The sequence below is a fragment of the Spermophilus citellus genome, assembly GCF_964194105.1.
Source record: "Spermophilus citellus genome assembly, chromosome: 6".
Classification (NCBI taxonomy): Eukaryota; Metazoa; Chordata; class Mammalia; order Rodentia; family Sciuridae; genus Spermophilus; species Spermophilus citellus.
In genome coordinates this window covers 134,820,365-134,840,646 of record NC_138187.1, presented here as the reverse complement: position 1 = coordinate 134,840,646, position 20,282 = coordinate 134,820,365, and the positions used below count along the sequence as shown (strand labels likewise).

The window sequence follows — 20,282 nt, the reverse complement described above, 5'->3', positions numbered from 1 at the left end:
ATACACTCTTCTCAGGTCCTGTCATTTCCTCTCCCCTCTTCCCCTTTTCCCAAGTCCCAGAAAGAAGGAGGGGCTGCGACAAGGTCTGGAAGGTGGGGGAAAGTCATTTATTTGTTTTGCACCCCAAAGTCCGGTCTCAGACAGTATGACTTTTAGAGGTGCACAGAGAGGGAGGAAAGGGGTGGCCGGATGCGGGGTGGTCGGATGCGGGGTAGGGATGTTCAATGGTCCATCTGTGTCCCCTTCTCTGAAAAAACCGCAAAACCAAAGGCAGCCGGGGGACGTGTGTGGGGGAGGAAGGGACCTCGGCCTGGAAGTGGTGGTGGCGGGTTCCTGGGCAAAGGAAAAGCTCAATTGTGCAAAGGCTTCCTGTCCTGACAGCTCGCAGCCTCAGCCCCGCCACCGAGCAGCCGCTTTTCTGCGGCGGGCTGGGGAGGCGGGGCGGGAAGGCGAAGGCAGGAAAGGGTTACGGGAATAGCTTTCCAATGACAAAGTCTGGAAGGGACCCATGCCTCCGCCCCTCTGCGGGTTAAACTGGCACAGTGCAGAAGCGGAAAGCAAGGGCGATCCGGAGCCAAGCCTCCCCTGCCGCCCGCCCCCCGGCCCGGGCACTCCCCTCCCGGGGCCCGCGGTGGAGGCAGCCGGCGTGTGCCTGGGGCAGCGGGTCACGAGGCTCCGCCCCCGACCGCCTGGCCCGCGGGGACGGCACTTTGTTCAGGATGCCGCCTCCTCCTCATTGTGGGGCCCGGGCCGGCGGCGGCCCTAGTGCGAGGCCCGAGGCCGGATCGCGCTGCGCCGGCTGAGTCTAGTGAGAGGGGCCGATCCGGGTCGCGGAGCCCCCAGAAAAGTTTCTGTGCACGAGGAGAGGACGCCCGGACCGGCGCTGCTAGGAGATGCGCGACTCTGCGCTGCGGTGGTGGCGGCGGCGTGGACCCCAAGCCCCGGAGGACAGGCGCGCCGGTAAGTGACCCGTGCGGGGCGGGAGCCGGGCGGAGGGTCTGACGCTCCGCACTTTGCGCGGCTTGGCTGGCGGGTCCTGCGGGGCCCCGAGCCAGCCTCCAGAGAGGGGAGCCTGGTGCCAGAGGGGTGCTGTGGGCTGGGCTCGGGAGACGCTTTGGAATAACAACGCAGATGCCAGCAGCTTGTTTGGAAGGTGTGTCCCCAGACGTCGCTCCCCGACTGTGCCGCTGACTCTGGGGGTCGGCTCTCCAGGGCTACCCAACTCCAATCCTTGTGATCCCAGGTTCCCTTTCTGTGAAATATCTGGGATTTAAAGTGCGTTGCATTCCTAAAACCGGAGGCACCAAGCGCTGTGTTTCTCTCTCTCTCTCTCTCTCTCTCTCTCTCTCTCTCTCTCTCTCTCACACACACACACACACACACACACACACACACACACACCAGTAACCCACATTTCCCTTGTCTTGAAACGCTTAGATAACTCTTCTCCCAACCCAACAGGAGCCTGCAGAATAGCTGGGACAGGTGATCTTGCAAGGCCCCCAGGATGCGCTTCTTAGTCTCTCTGAAGCTGTCTTTTCTGGCGCCAATCCAGAGAGTTTAGGAGCAGAAAAGTGCTCCCGGAGGATATGAGAGGGAAGAAAAGGGAGAGGTTGGGTGAACATCAGGTGAGACGCTCATCCGAGGGTGTCCGGTGCCTGGTCCTTGTGGTCTCTTCAAATCCTCAGAACCTGGCAAAACTGATCATAGGATTGAGCCCCAGCCACATTGGAGGGAGCAGAGAAGAGACAGGAGCTGGGGAGGACATGAGCAGTGGGTGGCCAGGGGTAGTGAGCTAGGGTGACATCCACCCAGCAGAGAGGGTTCCTTGTGCCCAGAGCCCAACACAGGAAAATCAGCTGGTGAGTCAATGGGACTTTGTTAGGATAGTCACAGGGCGCAGCTGGCGCCGGCTTAAGGGAAGCGCTGGATCGCCCCTTGATAACATGCTGTTTATCTGGCTTCCTGTTTCAGCCATTGGGATACCGTTGGCTCCTTCAAATTCAATGCTGAGACCCTGTGGCCAGTAAGCTCTGCAAAAGCAGTGAGCTTGCCAGGGTTTTCATCTCCGGGGGCTATCTTTTTTCTAGCCTCCCCTCAATTGAGGTCCCTACAACTCACTTATGAACGGGGCAGGAGGGCTTCAACAAAGAATGCCCTCCCCAAGAAGATGGAGTTGTCACTCTGGAGACATTGGCTTATTGGGGGCCAAAGATACCCAGTGACTCCAGTTTGCTTATGATTATTTTTATCTTGCTTTGAATTTTGGTTGGTACTCTTTGGGTTTACCCTGGGAAGGTTGTGGAGGGAGTGGCTGTAACTTTGGGCTTCTTCTTTTGAGATGAGCTTTATACTGGTACATGGTTTCACTGCTGGATTCAGTTTGTAGTTCTGTATCTGGCTACATTGCCAACTCTCTGGATGATCAGAGTGCAAATAATTCCTCACCTTTCTGCTCTGGTTTTCATTTTTGTAAAATTGAACCAGAGAATATAGCTACTGCTGGAAGAATAAGATTTTTCAAATTTGTGCTCCAGCCTCTAGGGTCCATTTCCTGAACTTTCCAGGTACTAGTACATATCATAAATAGATAGCAGCCTTTAATCTGAACTCTTCCAGAAATTTATCTGAATTCCCTTGGAGCAAGTCTCACATTCTGCTTTGCATTTTAGACATTTGGGTATTTGTGCACATGCCTGACTTCTCTGTGAATGTCTTCCAACCAAACACCCTTTCTGACCCTCTGCAACCCCCAGTACACAGTAGGCACCTTATAAACATTTGCTGAATTGATAAAATTGGGAGGGGAATCTAAGTACCACAGAGGTCTCCTATCTCACTCAAGTGCCCATTTATTCATCTTTGGGAGTTATTTGATATGTCCCCTCATGGTCCCCCCATCCCCTTCAATAAAACAAGCAAAAAAATCATGGCCCATGATGAGGCTGATTTCTGAGGCCCAGCTGTCCTGGTGAGCCTTGGCTTGGGAAAACTGAAAGTGGAGATATGCTGTTTGTCCTTCCCTGGTCTCATCTACTCCCCGCACCCAAGTCTTTGTGAGCCTTCCCTATTGACTCAGCTTTTAGTTCAGTAGAAAAGAGTGGCCTGCAGTAGAGAAAGTTCCTGCCCATCTTTTCAAATGTGTGTCTCTTTTCATTTCAATGTCATTTTCAATCAATGTCACTTCCCCCTTCTTTCAAAATTCTCTTGATTCCTAAAGAATATGTTTTTGAACAACTAGAATGTTAAAGTCAAAAGGATCTCAGCCTCTCCCAGTTGTAGTCCTCCCCTTCTTCCCTTCACAGACAAGAATCAGGGCCTCCTAAAGGAAGGGATGGGCTCTTGGCCACACAGCTGTGGCGCTGCTGAGGACAGCCTAGAGCACAGGTCTTCTGGCTCCCTGACCAGAGTTCATTCTCTTCTAGCAAATTTCTTCCTTGGACTCAGAATTTTTCTGCCTCCAGCGTTTCCATCCACAGATCTGAGGAGATGTTACTTAGCTGTTAGAGAGAGGAACAGAAACAGCAAGGGGTACAAAGAGCTATCATTATGATGGAACCACCTACCAGCTTTCAGTCTCTAGAACACAGAGATCTGAGAAATGTGGCAATACTTGGCAAGCCCTTCCTCTTTCTGACCCCTAGTGTGTGTGGGTAAGACACACACACAATAATTAAAAACACTTTTAGTTCCTTCTTCGATTAAACAAAGAAAAAGAAAAACATCAACTTTTCAAGTGAAAAAAAAAACAACACTTTTCTCAGTGAACAGTTTCCTGGGCCTAATCTGTTCCCTCCACCTCCTAGGAAGACTGACTCAGACTTGATTTCCTCCAGGGGGCCTGGGATTTTGTTTCCCAGCTTCCTAAGACTCTTGAGACACAAAGGGAGGCAGGATGGCTGAGACCCAGCCTACGCTCATCAGGCCACGGATGAGGTTCAACTTCTTACGCATGTCCTATGCAGTCTGCGCTACCAGCCTCATCAAATCTATTTGCTCTACTTAATTTTAATATGAGATGCACTAATATGCATGAAAAATTAAAGGCACTGATGCATATGCCTCCACAAAGCACCGTTAATAACAAGATGTTTCCACTTCAAAGGATGACAAGACTCTTCTGATGTCCAATCCTCAGATACTCTGAAAGCTTTCCAAAATGGAATTGTTCTGAATTTCCTTTTTGGATTCTCCATTGCTGGGGTATAGATTCCCAAATGATTTTTGGATGTTGATCTTGTTCCCTGCTGAATTTGTTTATTACCTCGAGAAGCTTTTTTGTATGTGGATTATTTGGGATTTCCTATATATGGGATCAGGTCAATTATGAATAGAGATAGTTTTACTTCTTCCTTTCTAATTTAGATTCTCTTTATTTTTCTAGTTCCTGGCCTAATTGCTCTGGCTAGAACTTTCAGTACAGTGTTGAGTAGCAGCAGTGAAAGCCAGCCTGCCCCTCTTGTTCCCCATCTTAGTGGGAAAGATTGAAATCGTCTTTCTCCATTGCGTGTGATGTTAGCTGTGGGTTTCTCATTGATGCCCTTTATCATCTTGAGGAAATTCCTTTCTATTTCTAGTTTTCTAAGTGTTTCTATAGTGAAAGGATGTTGGATTTTGTCAAATGCTTTTTCCTACATCACTTGAGATAATCATGTGGTTAGCTTTTTTCCTTAATTTTGTTAATGTGATTATTTTTGTTAATTGATTATTTTTCTTATATTGAACCACCCTTGCATTCCTGGGATAAATCCCTCTGAAAGATAGTTTTTGTATTTTGTTCTTTCTTTTTCTTTTTTTTTTAATCTTCAAAGTTTCATGTCACCAAAGCAATAGTAAAGCATCAACCTTCAGTGGGATGAGTTGATGCATGTAATTGCATTTTTCTGTATAATTATTATCCTTGAAACATTTAAAATCTTTATGTTGTGGTAAAATGCATATATAACATAGAATTTACTGTTTTAAATGCTTTTAAGGGTACTGATGTTCAGTGACATTAAATATGTTCTCATTGTTGTGGAATCATCACCACCAACTATCTCCAGAATGTCTTAAATCTTTCCAAATTAGACCTTGTATCCATTATAGAATTACTCCCTGTCCCTCCCCCCAGTCCCTAGCAGCCACCATTCTACCTCCTGTCTATAAATTTGCAAACACTTTGTAATACCTAGAAAGGTCAAGGCTTCAAGAATTACAGGGTTAAAGAGCCTTAGCTTCTGGTCTCCCAAACAATCTCCCAACAAGTCCCCCAGCCAGGATGAGACTGGTCATCTGGTAATCTTAGTTTCTGGTCATTGGTCATCGTGAGGCTCAGAGAGCACAACAAAAGGGCCTCAGGGGGAACTCCATTTCCTCTAGCTCAGTGCTTCTCCATCTTGTTTGAGAATTAGCCGTACCTGGGGAGTTTTTAAGCCTTTCTGATTCCTGGGCCCATCCCCAGAGATACAGCTTCATTTGGTTTAGAATGCAGCTCCTGTAGCTGTCATTTAAAAAAAAAAAAATCTCCCTTGGTAATGCTGATGCACTGTGAAGGTTAGAAACACTCCATGGTTGAGCTGATTTATTCCCTGGACCCCTTGACTGGTCACAGCTTTTAGTGACGCAACTCCCTCCCCATCTGGTCAGTAATACTGACCCACTTTACATCCCTTCCCTGATTTTAAAATCCATTTGTAAATAGAGTAAATGGCAACTTCCGGAGAATTTAACTTTCAGAGTTAGAAAGGACTCCTCTCCTCCTTCTCCCCTCCCCCAGATACATCTAAGACCTCCCTTCCAGGGGCATGCAGCTCAGCTACATCTGTTGCTGGGGACTCTTAACAGTATGTTGAAATCATTTTATTCCCTATTTGGACAGTTCTTTTAGAGTTTCTCTTGTATTAATCTGCCATGGGTGTAACTTCCACCCATTGGTGAAAGACACCAAAAGATTAGTGGGCTTCACCAAAATGCATTCCCAAATAAAGTGGGGGATGTGCAGAACAAGCCGGGCAAAACAAGTGTAATTGCCTTCAAAATGCCAGTCTTTCACTGTTTGGAAACAGCTGTCACGCATCTGACCCCATCTCTTCCTCCTTGGTCTCAGCAGCCCCGTTTCCTTCAGATAGTCCTTGATATGTTATCATAGACTTCCAGGGAAGATGTGTGATACACTAGCAAGATTTTGAATCATGAAATGAGTCAGACTTGGAGTCAAGTTTCAAATCTTTACTTCCCATGTAAAGTCTAGTACATTCTGAGTATTAGCCAAACATCGGCAATTAAGTTATATACCTTCCACATTAGCATTATTGCTGCTGTCAGTGTGACCTTAGGAAGTTTAGGAAAACTCTTAGAGACTCAGCTTCTTCCCCAGGAAAAGTGAAACAAAAAATGCCTTTTCTCATAGGACAGTGGTTCCCTACTTGCCTGATCTTGATCCCCACATCCCCCATTCTGCATGAGTATGCACCCACACCACACTGATTCCAAAAATATGGCAAGTTTGGGAAATTCAGTCAGAGTATGATTGCATGAATCAAGTGAGATTGTGAAAGACCTGATCCGGTCCCTGGGATGCTAAAGGTATATGCTTAATCAATGCCTCTCTCTTGTCATCCTAACAACAAACAGTTTATCTCCACATGTGTGCAGAAGTGCCACACTCCAGTTCCGAGCTCCCTGGCACAGATTATCCACAGGCAGATCACCTAGAATCAGTTAAGCAAAGCAGATTTTTGTTTTCCATTTGTAGATTGAAAACCTGAGAACTGTCTGGGGAGGGATAAATGAAGGCTGAAAGGAATGAATCTGACTATATCATTTACCTTTCACCACTGGTTTTTGAGTCATTTCACTTCGTTTTTGGTGTTATCTACATTTTTTTTGTAGACTTCAAACATAGGTCCTCAATAAATTATTACTAAAGTCAATTTCCAGTGCTCTTTCCCAGCTCATTGGTGCAGATAATTAAGTAGACTGAAAAGGAGTAACTGGGTTCCGGGCAGTGCCAAGACACCAACTGTTCTCTTCCTGCTTGCCTTGAACAAAGGAGAGACAGCTGATGAGACACAGGGTTAAGGAGCCGCCGCCAGGACCCCAACTCAGCAGCTGCCTGCCTTGCCTTGTCTTGTGATTCTATAAGGACATGGGGCTCTCCCTCTCCCAAGCTTCAGAGGGGCTCAGTTTCACAGGGCGATCCACACTGCCATGTGTGAATGTCGGCCCCCAGACCTTGGTGCCATCCATTGCCACCTGGGCACCATCAGCTTTACCCAGGAGCTTTAAGAGGGGATCAGCAAGCTGAGCACTATGGCGCATACCGTTATCCCAGCGACTTGAAAGGCTGAGACAGGAAGATTGAAATTTCAAGGCCAGCTGTAGGAACTTAGCAAAGCCCTTAACAACTTCCCGAGAACCTGACTCAAAATAAAAAGGACTGGGAATGTGGATCAGTGGTTAAGCGCCCCTGGGTTTAAACCCCAGTAGCAAAAAAGAAAAGAAAAGAAAAGAAAAGAAAAGAAAAGAAAAGCAAGAAAGAAAGAAAGAAAGAAAGAAAGAAAGAAAGAAAGAAAGAAAGAAAGAAAGAAAGAAAGAAAGAAAGAAAGAAAGAAAGAAAGGCAGGCATCAGCAAATCACACCTGTGCCTCCCTGGGAGGAGTTTGGAAGCTGCTTCATCAGTGCTCACACCCGATGTCCAGGGACAGTGAGACGCGAGCAGATAAGGTGCTTTCCAGTGTTGCAAGTTTCCCTCCACAAGGTTTTATTTTGAAAGCTATCAAATCAGTAGAAAAGGTGAAAAGACTACTACAATGAATATCTTGATCCACTGATTGTTAACATTTGACTCTACTGCTGACTCTCTTTAAAGCACAGTATAGCAAGATATTAGTGAATCTAGACATTTGCTATCTCTATGTAGGCCTACAGATGATAAAACTTTGTATTCAGAACCATTTGAAAATAATTTCTTTTTTATTGTTTTTTAAATATTTATTCTTAAGTTTTAGGGGGACACATATCTTTATTTTATATTTATATGGCACTGAGGGTCGAACCCAGTGCCTCGTGCATGCTAGGCACAACCCCAGCCCTGAAAATAATTTCTTGACATCATGACATTCAACCTCTAAATACTTATGCACCTATTTCCTAAAAAACAAGGACAATTCTCCTATATACCCCCCCCTTTTTTTTAGAGAAGAGAGAGAGAGAGAGAGAATTTTTTAATATGTTTTTTTTAGTTCTCCGCGGACACAACATCTTTGTTTGTATGTGGTGCTGAGGATCGAACCCGGTCCGCAAGCATGCCAGACGAGCGGGCTACCGCTTGAGCCACATCCCCAGCCCCTCCTATATACCCTTAATACCTTAATTGCACCCAGTAAAATTGGATTTAAGAGAATTGTTTAATATGTAGGCCATACTCAAATTCCCCAGTTGTTTTCTAAGTGCCCTTTAAAGAGGGCTATGAAAATTTTTTTACTTTTATTTTTTTTTTGGTACCAGGGATTGAATCCAAGGACACTCAACCACTGAGCCACATCCCCCACACTCTCCCCACTTTTTAAATTTAGATACAGGGTCTCACTAAGTGGCTGAGGCTGGCTTTTAACTCACAATCCTCCTGCCTTGACCTCCTCAGTCATTAGGTTTATAGGCATGCGCCACTGCCTAGATGCTATGCACTTCTTAATCCATAGCCTTCTGTGTTGAGGATTGAAGTTATCTCTCCTAGAAAGAAGGAAATAAGATCCTGATCATCCCTTAAATTGTGATAGTTATGCACTGAATTAAAAATAAATAAATGAATAAACAAACAAATAAATAAAATTAAAATTAATGCACTTTATTTATTTATTTATTTTTGAGATGCAGGCTCACTGTGTTGCCCAGGCTGGTTTCGAACTTCTGGGCTCAAGTGATTCTCCTGCTTCTGTCTCTTTGAGTATCTGGAACTGCAGGCAAGCAGCACCGTACCAAGCTGAGAAGCACTTTAATTTATATCATCTATTTATATCTTTATGATAACTGAGATAGGTGCTCGTATTCTCTCCATTTTACGAGTGAGAAATCAGTTTTGAAAGTTATAAAAATTGTCCAAATAGTATGAGCCATTATTACCGTTCATTCTGTGTGTCATGTTATAAATATAGAAAAATAAGATATTCTATTTGTGAAAAGCCGGCTGTCATTCACATTTCTTACCCTCTTCACCCGGTCTGATGAGATGTAAGGACATGCTATGGTTTCCTCATTTCACAGATGAGGAAAGTGAGATTGAGACCCTCTGAGGCTGGGATTAAACAACATCTACATAGTTGAGATCACATAAAAATGACATTTACTGGGAATCAATGAGCAAAGCTCCATATGCTCCATTGCAGTGGGTGGGCTGACTGAAGGTAGGAGAGGAGGAGGAAGAGTAGGGCCTCCAACACCCTCATCTCACACAGAGGACTTCAGGAGTTTGTCAAGTGTCATGAAACAAGAAACCAAATTCTAAAATTAAAAGTACAATAAATAGAGGCTGGGGTTGTGGCTCAGTAGTAGAGCGCTTGCGTAGCATGTGTGAGGCACTGGGTTCGATTCTCAGTACCACATATAAATAAATAAATAAAATAAAGGTCCATCAACAACTGATAATTTTTTTAAAGTACAATAAATAGATAGATAGATAGATAGATAGATAGATAGATAGATAAAGGAACTAAAATCAAATACCTGAAGGACAGGAGAGTGAGAGCTGTATTTGGTGTAAGTGGTCTATCCTCATCTATTTTAAAGGCAACGCCAGTGATTGTCATTGACAGAGGTGTCAAAACAGGGAGGAGAGCTATTAGTGTGTTATCTAGGGTTTGGGTGGGACAGAAAGTGTTGCTTATTATCCTAACACCTTCTGTACCTTCCGGTGGGACCACCCATAATAGCTATGACAATGGTAGGCTTTGAATTCAATATCCTGGTTTCTAGGCACAGACAGGGGAGCAGGACCCAAGGCCTGGCCTGGGGAAGCTTCCCTGAAATGTTGACCTGGGTCAGAGAGGGTGCCAGACCCCTGGGGGTGCCATAGCTCTCACCGCCCCCACCCCCCAGAGAGCCAAAAATAAGTATGCCCAGCGAGATGCAGCCGCACCCCAATGGCCCATATTCGGAGTTCATGTTTTTATTGGAAAATGAAGGATTTGTATAATTTCACTTTTTAAAAGTATTTGGAAAGTTGGTTGTGGGGAAGCATGCCTATAATCCCTGTTATTCAGGAGGCTGACAGTGGAGGATTACAAATTCCAGGCAGGAAATGTAGCTCAGTAGTAGACATCTCTAGGCTCAATCCCTAGTACTGAAAAAAAAAAGTATTTGGATATCAACAATTCATTTATTAGTCATTTTGAATTGTCTATTTCTTGGTAACCTTGAATATATACAGAAATTACTGCAACAAAAACTTTACCTAAAAATTATTTTCAAATATAATGCATTTTTGGAAAAAACTAACATTAAATATGAATAAAGTTGAGACAATGATACATTTTACAGATGTTTAATTACATCCTGATTTATTCCAATTTTGCCCTTTTATTTTTGTAATTTGGAACCCTTGATATTTTCTACCACCGGCCTCTGAGTTCCTTGCACGTGGGCCTTCTTTCTGGGAACAGGTGGGACAGCTGATAGGTGCAGGTGTAGGTCCTGAGGTGCATCTGGGTGAGCGTTTGAGACCCACTCCACTCAGGGTCCAGGTCATAGCCTGACCCTGAGGACAGAGCAAACCTCGATTGACATCCCCTGACCCAATCCCACCCTGCTGTCATCGGCTGTCCTCAGGCTTCGCTGCAGAAGTCCCTCCCTAATGTGTGATCTAAGCCCAGGGACTCCCTGGCCAGCTTATCACAGCAGCCTTGTGATCTGGTCAGGACAAGGATTTCCGTTTCTACTGATGGTGAAAACAGTACTCAGAGAGGCTATATGACTGGCCCAAAGGGACATAGCTTCAGGGAATCAAGTGGGGAGCTTAGGTCCTCTGACTCCTGCTCTTTGTCCTTTCCAATACGCTCCAGGGTCATGGATGGCAGAGGTGGGCAGCATCCTTAATGGGCGATGGAACTTAACCACAGATATTATGCCTGATATACTAATGCAGAAATCATTAGATTTATATTATTAATTTTGATATTGCATTTATTTTACAAGTCCTTAAGATTTACTTTGACTTATTATTTATTATTATTTGGTATCAGGGATTGAACTCAAGGGCATTCCACCACTGAGCCACATCCCCAGCCCTACTTTGTATTTTATTTAGAGACAGGATCTCACTGAGTTGCTTAGCACCTTGATTTTGCTGAGGCTGGCTTTGAACTTTCAATCCTCCTGCCTCAACCTCCCAAGTTGCTGGGATTACAGGCATGTGCCACCATGTCCAGCTTTGATTTATTATTATTATATGGGAGAGAGTGCTGGGGATCAAACCCAGGGCTTTAAACATGCTAAGCATGTGCTATATCACTGAGCCACACCCTTACCCCAAAATTTATTTTATAATAAAAAAAAATATTTTTTGGTACCAGGGATTGATCCTAGGGGTGCTTAACCACTGAGCCACATCTCTAGTTCATTTTTATTTTTATTTTATTTTATTTTCATTTTGAGACAGGGTCTAAGTTGCTAAGGACCTCATTTATTTGCTGAGGCTGGCTTTGAACTTGCAAACTTCCTGCCTCAGCCTCCCAAACTGCTGGGATTATGTGTGTGTGCCACTACACCCAGCAACAATAAAAACTATTTGAAAATTTATTACTAATTTTATTATTAGGTCATTTTTTACCCACATCGTCAAAGAAATAATAAAGAAGTTTTGTATTTTGAGTTCTATTTCTCATTTTCTCATTAGTTAGAAATACTTTTATATGAACTTAGGCTAACAACCCAATAAACTCCTTTGCTAAATTTTTTAGCTGGTCTGGAGCTAATAAACTTGCCCCTCCCAATTTACACATGTCCTGTGAAATCCTAGTCTCTGTCACTCTTTACCAGTCTCAGGACTGAATGTCATCACAAAGACACCACATCACACCTCTGAGTCATCTCCCACGTCTTCTCATTAGCCCTGGCCAGAAAATCAGAGGATAGAAGAGAGGCCCAGAAAGTGACCGCAGGATTGGGTGGCTGTGGGAAGCGGGTGGGAAGGGCTGCTGCTGAGCTGGCCACTGAGACTGTGACAGTCCTGTATCACATCCAGTCCCAGACAAAGGCCTCTGTGTTGAAGATGGCAGGGCTGGGGCCAGATGTTGGGTGGGGGCTGGCAAGCTGATCGAGTCTGGGAGAGGAGGCCCAAGGCAGAGAAAAGCCAGTAAGGGCGGCACAGCGGGGCTTAAAATAGGCCAGTGGCCTAGCTGGGTCCTGGCACATAGTAGGAGCTCAGGAAATATTTGAAGATTGATTACTCAGGGGTAAGGGATGTGGTTAAGCTTAAGCCTTGCTGAGGGGCAGGCAGGAATGGATGCCTCTCTTCTTTCTCCCGCCCACAGCAGTACCTTCAGTCCTGAACTTCCCTGGCCAGCCTAGAGGCCACCTCCCTGCTTCCTTGGTCTCTCCCTGGCACCTGCTTCAAGCAGGTGGCGCGATGGAAAACAGGTTTTTAAGTCAGCCTCATTTGGGTTCCTACAACTCTCTTGGGCTTCAATTTCCTCATGTATAAAATGGAGATGATAATAACTCACAGCATTGTGAGGAACATTTGAGAAGGTGTTAAACGCCCTCTGGCATAGAGCTAAAAGTGGCCATTACCAACGAGCTTGCTTGGTCTGGCTGCCCGGCGCTGGCTGCACCCGCATGCATAAACACTTGGTCCACTGCAGTCTATGTGGGACAGGCAGAGTGACAGAACAAAGCCAAAGATGCCTCAAACATTCAGTTCCCAGCCCTGCAGACAATGCTTCCGGGTGAATTTATCCCCAAAGGGGTGTTTATATACAGGCGGTGGGATGTCTCCCCGTCTGGGGGTCAGAGGGATGAGTGGGAGGACCGTCTCTGGTGCCGGTTCGAAGATATATAGTCCCTGCGGGTCCCAGTGGGCTCCAGATTGCAGGCCTCTGGGGGTGGGGGCGGTGATGGGGAATGGAGTGGCCTGGGGTTTTGTTTGGCAAAGGCTGCCTATTATCTGGCCCAAGCTGTTTCAGGGCATTATAAATAGCATTGGCTTTGGGAGGAGGAGTCACAGATGTGGCTAAAGCAAAGTATATGGGAAGGTGAGAGATTTGAGATGCTGAACTCAAGGCTTATGGGCCAAAAGACAGGCAGGGGGCGGTCTCCATGGACACCGGGGAGGGCTCAGCCTGGACGCCTCGGAGGCAAAGGCCTGGCTCACAAATCCAGAGAGAGCCTGGGTTTAGTGGCCCATGGGCCAGGGCTGCCTGCTCTATTTACTTCCATCTGCCTCTTTGTAGAGAGACCTGGGCTGCTGCCCAAACCCAGCTGGGGGACAGAACAGAGTCTGAGCAAGATGTCAGGCCTAGGGAGGGAAGTGGAGAAAATGCGGGTGTCCGTTCACCTGTAGCAGCCTTCTCTGACCCCATGCTGTGGACCAGGCTTCCCCTCCAACTGAGAGTCAGGGAACCCTTTCCTCTGCTCTTGTTCTATTCTATCTTAACTGAAGTATGATTTACAGAGAAATGCACAGATATTGTGTCCATCTTGATGCATTTCGACAAGCACACACACACACACACACACACACACATACACACACACATACAGGTACCCCACACCCTAATCCAGATATAGAACATTCCACCCGCCTGCAGTTTCCTTCCTGTCCCTTTTATCAGAGCCTCACCCTGCCAGCCACTGTTGCGCTGTGCTGATTTAGGTCACCATCCATTAGCTTTGCCTGTTCTTGAACTTCATATAAGTGGAATCGTGTGGTAGGTTCTATTTTCTGTCTGGACTCTTGGCTCAACATAATGTTTTTTGAGATTTATCCATGTTCAATGTGGTAGTTTATTCCTTGTACGTTCTGATGTATGAAGGTCACCACAGTTGGTTTCTGGAGAATCCTTGTAGTCACTCTGGGTTTCCCATCTGTCAAGCAGCGCTGGGGAATCTGACGGCATTTCGAAATTTTAGATATGCTAGGAGGGGGCTGGGGTGGTGGCTCAGTGGTAGAGCACTTGCCTAGCATGTGTCAGGCACTGGGTTGGATTCTCAGCACCACATTTAAATAAAGATCCATTGACAACTAAAAAATATTTAAAAAAAAGATAAGCTAGTATGTCCTCTGGATTTTGTCTTCACAGTGTCCCCTTCTTTGACTCAGACCAAGTCTCATTTCTGTGGCTTCAGAGTCGTTCTTTTTAATATTTATTTTTTAGTTATAGGTGGACACAATATCTTTATTTTATTTTATGTGGTGCTGAGGATCGAACCCAGTGCCTCACACAGGCTAGGTGAGCGCTCTACCTCTGAACCACAATCCCAGCCCTCGATGTCTTTCTTTACTTCATGGACTGGTATCTCCTTTGCCTCCTAGGGCTGAAAGTTCTTAGCATTGGTAGAGGGACCCTGATTTTCCCACAGGACCCAGTGTTGTCCTCTGGCCTGAATTGAGCTGGCACGTGTTGACAAGCAGGACCCTATGACCCTGCATCTGAGAAACAAAGGGTCCTATGCAGGACCTGAGTCATTCAGTGGTGGGAAGACACCGGAGAGCTGGGAGGTGACATGTAGAGGCAGTGTTTATCGGGATTACAGTCCGAGTGACAGGGACTAGGTCAGTTTTGTTGATTGATGGGAGCTCAGGGCCTAGCACAGGACCTGGTGCACCGAAAGCATTGGATGAAGTAGTGTTGATGAATAATGGTTGGGAAAGGGAGAACTGGACTAGCAGATCAACTGTCACCCTCCTGGCATGAAATGTCTGAGCTATGGTGGCCCTGCTGTGAAAAGAAAGGAAGGGTGAGTGGGTAAGACATTTTTACAAAGGAAAATCCAACAGGATTTGGAACATGGGAGGGCCACAGAGTGGAGAATCAAAAAGGTGTGCAGCCTGTTTGGAAGAGGATTGGACTGGGAGTCGAGTTGGTCCTGCTCCTTGGAGTGTGTAACTCACTTAACTTGCTTTAATCTTAGAGTCCTCATCTGTCAAGTGGGTATGATACCACGTATCAGTTTGTTATGGCTGCTGTAACAAAGTTCCTCAAACTACATGGTTTAAAACAACAGAAATTTATTGTCTCAGTTCTAGAGGCCAGAAGCCCAAATTGCAAGCATCTCTAAGGCTACCCTCCCTCTAAACCCTGTCAAGGAGTATCCATCTGTGCCTCCCGTAGCTTCTGGTGATTGCTGACACTTCTTGGCTTGTAATCCTTGGCTTGTAGACACACTGCTCCAATCTCTCTCCATCTTTGCAAGACCATCTGAGGTCTTCATATCATCTTCCCTCTATATGTTTCCAGATTTCTTTTTCTTAGAAGGACACCAGTGGTATTGGATTTGGGGCCAAGTCCAACAAACCTCATCTTAAAGAATTACATCTGCAATGACCCTATTCCAAATAAGGCCACATTCTGAGACACTTGGAATTAGAATATCAGCTGTCTTCATTGGTGACATTTCAACCCCTGAGGAGCCACCTCACCTGCTCATGGGATTGAATGAGGTCATCCTTTGGAATTGTTATGTGTTAGACCAGGGTCAGATGATTTTAGCCTGGGGATCTGTTTTTAATTTCCTAGGTGACCTTGATCATATCTCTCCTCTCTTGGTCTGTTTCCTCATCTACAAAATATGACCTCAGGTTTTCTTCAGATGTAAAGCCTGTGGCCTTTTCCCTAAGTTCTGGACCCGGAGGGCCTCAAATAACTGTGGGACTCCTAATAGGCATGGGTGAGTCAGGAGGAAGAACCAGTTTAGGGATCAGAAAATGCATTGATGCTTCCTCTGGGTTCTGCCCCTCATTTGGGCCTCGATTTGCTTCTCCTGGTGGCCAGGATCCTGGAAAGCCCCAAGCAGTCTCCATCCCACTTCCTGCACCATGGCCCCTCACCTTGGTGAGGTCTAGAAGGAGGGAGACCTGCTATAAATAGTACCTGGTTAACAGGCCCTCTTCCCCTGCAGGAAACCCAATAGCCTAATGGGGCAGGAAAAAGGTGTTTCCGAAAGAGAAGCCAAGAAAGGCGAGAGGGGATTGGGGATTCTGGAGCCAACTGAGTTCCTAGGTACTAGAGGAGGCAGCTGGGGGTGGGGGGGTCCACGGGTGGGTGTAATGCCAGCTTCTGAGGCTGGTGTATAGTTCTGTCTGGAGTCTGCCACTCAAGAACCCTATGAGAGCACCTACTGGAAAAGGTCCCCTATAAAATCAAGAGCTTGCTTCTAATGAGCTTTCTGCAGTGGTGTGCATCACAGGCAAAAGCTCATGCGGGTGGGTACATCTAGGGTGACAGTGAGTCAGCCAGAGACCCAGCAGCCCTGACTCCATGTTCCCCAGGCCCCTATGATCCTGCCAAACCACAGGGCCCTCCTTAATAGCTGGAGGGGCCTGAGATGAAAATGGGCTGCTGTTCCTGTTAGGAAGCCCCAGAGAAGTCTGCTTTGGTGTCAAGTTAAGATTCCTTTGCATTCCCACGCCACCAACAGTGATGTTGAAATGCCACATTTCAACCCCCGTCATTCAGCCAGGGCGGTTTGCAATTAGTATCCAAGACCGGATCCCAGGCCTCTGAGGGGCCAGTAAAAATCCCAGCCCCTGCGTTTCCCTCTGCAGAACAGTGCATAGTGATTTTGGAAGAAAGACAAAAGTTAGCATATGTACTTGACCAGTGTCCCTCAGTCCAGCCCCCCGCCCCCCCAGACAGTAATTAGGCATGTCCTGGTGATTGCGTGCCCACACACACGTAGTGACTTAGTGGGTCTCTGCTGGGGCTTGATTTCAGGACATTTATCCTCCATGGGGAGATAGTGATCCAAAGCTGCCCTGTGGCCCCAAGGACTCACTGTTTTTTCAGGGAGAACTAACATAAAAAACCACCCAGCCACCCGCAGTGTGCTTAACTCCAGCCTCCCCATGAGCACCTTCCTCTGCTGCTAATATTTCTCAATCTTCCCAGATTTTAGATGGGTTAACCGAGGACCCCACACTGCTTAGACTGGAAAGCAAGAGTAATTAAGGCCTAGGAATCACTCACCGGCATCCAATCCCTTTACTGGAATAATGGTGAGAAATGTCAGATGTGGGTTTTGTTCCAATAGGAGTTGATGCATCTAAATGTCATTTCTGGGATTTTCTGTAGAAGGACAAAAGACTCCTCCAGGACCATAAAAAGAAGCTTGTCTATGTGGTGGGCAGCGTTGGAAGTGGGTGTGGAGCCCTGTATGAGGCCCTTGGAGGGGCAGGAAGGAGGAGGCCTGGCCCTTCAAAAACCAAACAGGATTGAGTAAGGGTGAGACAGGCTGGGTTCCGATGCTTCTACCACTTTCTGTGTGACTTTGAGCTTTTTATTTATCCCCTCAACGACTCCATGCCTTCATCTGTAAAATGGGGATAATTATAACGTAGCTCCCTGGACAATCTCACTCATAAGGACTGAGAAGATAATGCATATAGCACATTTCACATGGCCCCAGGTGGGTGGAAAGCTGTGGACATAAGACAAATGGCAGCTCTTGTGCAAATCACTTGACCTTCCAGGGCCTGAGTTCCCACTCTATAAATCGAGATTTATTTATGGCTCTTATAGTCCTGCTGAGAAGCCAGAACGAGGCTTGGTTGTAAAGGGGTGGCATGAAATAGGTTCTCAGGCAATACTCCTGCCCTTGGGAGGCTCCCAGTCCATTTGGAACAATTGGAAGTGTGCCTTGGAGAATCTGACACTGGACATAAACCATCATGAACAGTGACTGTTCCTGTAGCTGAAGTTTTCAGCCTCTGCAGAGGGCTCAGGGCCTTCGCCAGAGTTGGCCTCTTAGAGCAGGGCTTTCAGGAAGGCCAGGAGCATGCTTTGACCCAGATGAGGCGCCTGCTACACATATGGTCAGATGAGAGTGGCTTTGTCTATTCAAGGACTTATTGATAAAGTGTGTGGGCAGGGAAGGCCTGTAGCTGGAATGTGGAAGGACTGGTCTCCTCCTCCAAGGAAGGTTTCATTTAGAAGCCAGTGTCTCCCCGCTTCGTTTGGGGCAGGGTCCAGTGCTATCTACCAATAGGTGCATAATAAAGGCCCCATAGAAGGATTCTGGGAAAGGGAGAAAAGGATCTGTTTCACCCTTTGTCTGCATGTCCTTGCAGCTTCCTGTTATTGCCACAAGAGGGCACAATTGCCCAGCAAAACTCAGCCCCATCCCCACGCCCTCCTCTCGGTCTAGCAACCCGCAGCTCAGCATCTTTTGGGCTGAGAAAGCAGGCCCAGAGCATATCTCCTCCTCTCCAGACTAGAAGAAAGTCTAGGGTGGGAGCCTTGGTCTGGAGCATCCTGTAGGAAGACTGGAAAGGGTGGCGAGCTGAGGAAGCTCAGTGACCAGGGAGAGTAGTGCTCTGTCACCCTACATTGCTATTGCCTCCAGCTTGCTGGGTGTATCCTAAAAAGTCCTTCTTTGCTTGAGCTTAGTTCCAGCTAATACAAACTAACTGCTCCCTGTCAAAAAATAAGATTCTTGCTTTCTTCCTCTTAGGCTTTATTGTTCAGAATGTAAAGCCCAGTGTCTTGGGTGACAGGATATGGAGCAGGCTATGATGCTATTGGTTGGCAAAATCGAAAGGTCATTGGTTTTCCAGCTTCTCTTGGAATCTTCTCTTTTATGGGTTATGGGGCTGAACCGGCCATGCCTCCTCTATCAGTGCAACCCTCTTGTCAGGCCAGGACAATGTGGGCAGAAACCTAGCCTTGGCCATACTGAGCTAGTAACCAACAGGTGAGAGCCTCTGAATCTGGGGTGCTTTGGGGGGCCAGAGAAAAGCAGAGAAGGAGCTGGAATCAGCATTAGATTCTGGATTCCTTGCCAGGGCCCCCGCCCCATAACAGGCCCATGAGCAAGGATTTAATGAGATCCTGCAAGGCCCAAACTCCTGTTCCCACGGAAAGAAACTGTCTCTCTCCAACCTGGATCTCTGTTGTTCAGGGCAGCATTTCTGTCTCCCCTCTTTGCAGAGCCTCTTCCTGGGGATGAAGGAGCCTCAGAGAGCTTTGAGCTCCATGAATCTGTACCCTGAGCAGAGGCCTCCTAGGGCTCTGGCACAATGACAGGAAGGCCAGCCTTTTGTTCCACCCTGGGTGCCACAAAGCAGACAGAGAGCTCAGGGAACATATATTCAGCGTTTCCACTGCATTTTCCACTACCACAGGCCCTCCTGATGTGTGCCTCAGGCATTATTCTTTCCAGAGGTCCTGGGCAGTTTGTTCACCCAGTGACTGGCTTGGGGCCAGCCTGGGGGTGGGGAGGCTCAGCACTCTGAGCCTTCTGTCCCTGAGACCCCAGAGAGCCCCTGCCTGGATCACAGCTTGCCTTGGCGCGGGACCTCCACTAACAGAGGATGAGAGCCCATCTGTGATCCTTCTCTAGCTTGATAGTCCCTCTTATTGCTGGGACAGTGGGACATTGTTGGTGTAGGAGGTTGTCCTAAATGTAGAACTATTTAATATGCAGATGGGAGAGAAAGCTTGCTGTAAGCCTAGAGGGTAGAGTGGGAAAAGAAAGCAAGGGGATTCGTCCCACCAATGTAGTGTGACACCAAAGTGCCATGTATGAGCTACTCCAACCTGAGTGTGAATCCTAGGTGTTCCTGACTAGCTGGGAGCCAACCATGGTGCTTTCATTTCCTTGAGTATAATGAGTATATGAGGTGATGGTGAGGATTTCAGAAGGATGAACCTGAAGAGGACACTTGGTAGGAACTTGATGAACTTTGGTTTCTTTCGTTTTTTTTTAAATCATAGTTTTCATGGGCTTTTCTTCTGGGTCCTTTATTCCCAGACATTGGAAGCTCCCCAGAGACAGAGATGGTCTCTTCTATCAGAGTGTAGGCTACCTCAGGGCAGGGCTGTGTCTCCTCCATCATTTTGGAATTGACTCAAGAGCCCATCTGACTGGGAGCTCTCTGAAGGAAGGGGCTGTTTCTCCCACCAGACTCCCACCTCTCCAGGGCCCTTAGGCAATAAGATTTTCAATGGAGGAAAAAGGTACCCAAGAGGTATGGCCAGTTAGGTTTGAGAATCCCTAACCAGCCAAGGCAGGCACTTGGTGGGGGTCTGAAGGTATTTTTCTAAGGTTGGGTATGCCCCTGACCTTGGATCTCTGTTAGCAGAAGTGTT

General features: G+C 46.7%; 1 protein-coding gene across 3 annotated transcripts in view; it reads left to right on the top strand.

Moving 5' to 3' along the window:
* The first annotated feature begins 494 nt into the window (after positions 1-494).
* The window catches only part of NAV1 (neuron navigator 1), a 253,836-nt gene continuing 234,048 nt past the window's right edge, over positions 495-20,282 (top strand). The window contains exon 1 of one of the 3 annotated variants that reach the window (XM_081299365.1): positions 495-960. The gene's annotated coding sequence lies outside the window, so the exon portion shown is untranslated. The remainder of the gene's footprint in view (positions 961-20,282) is intronic. The other 2 variants (XM_081299364.1, XM_081299366.1) reach the window with 2 other exon arrangements.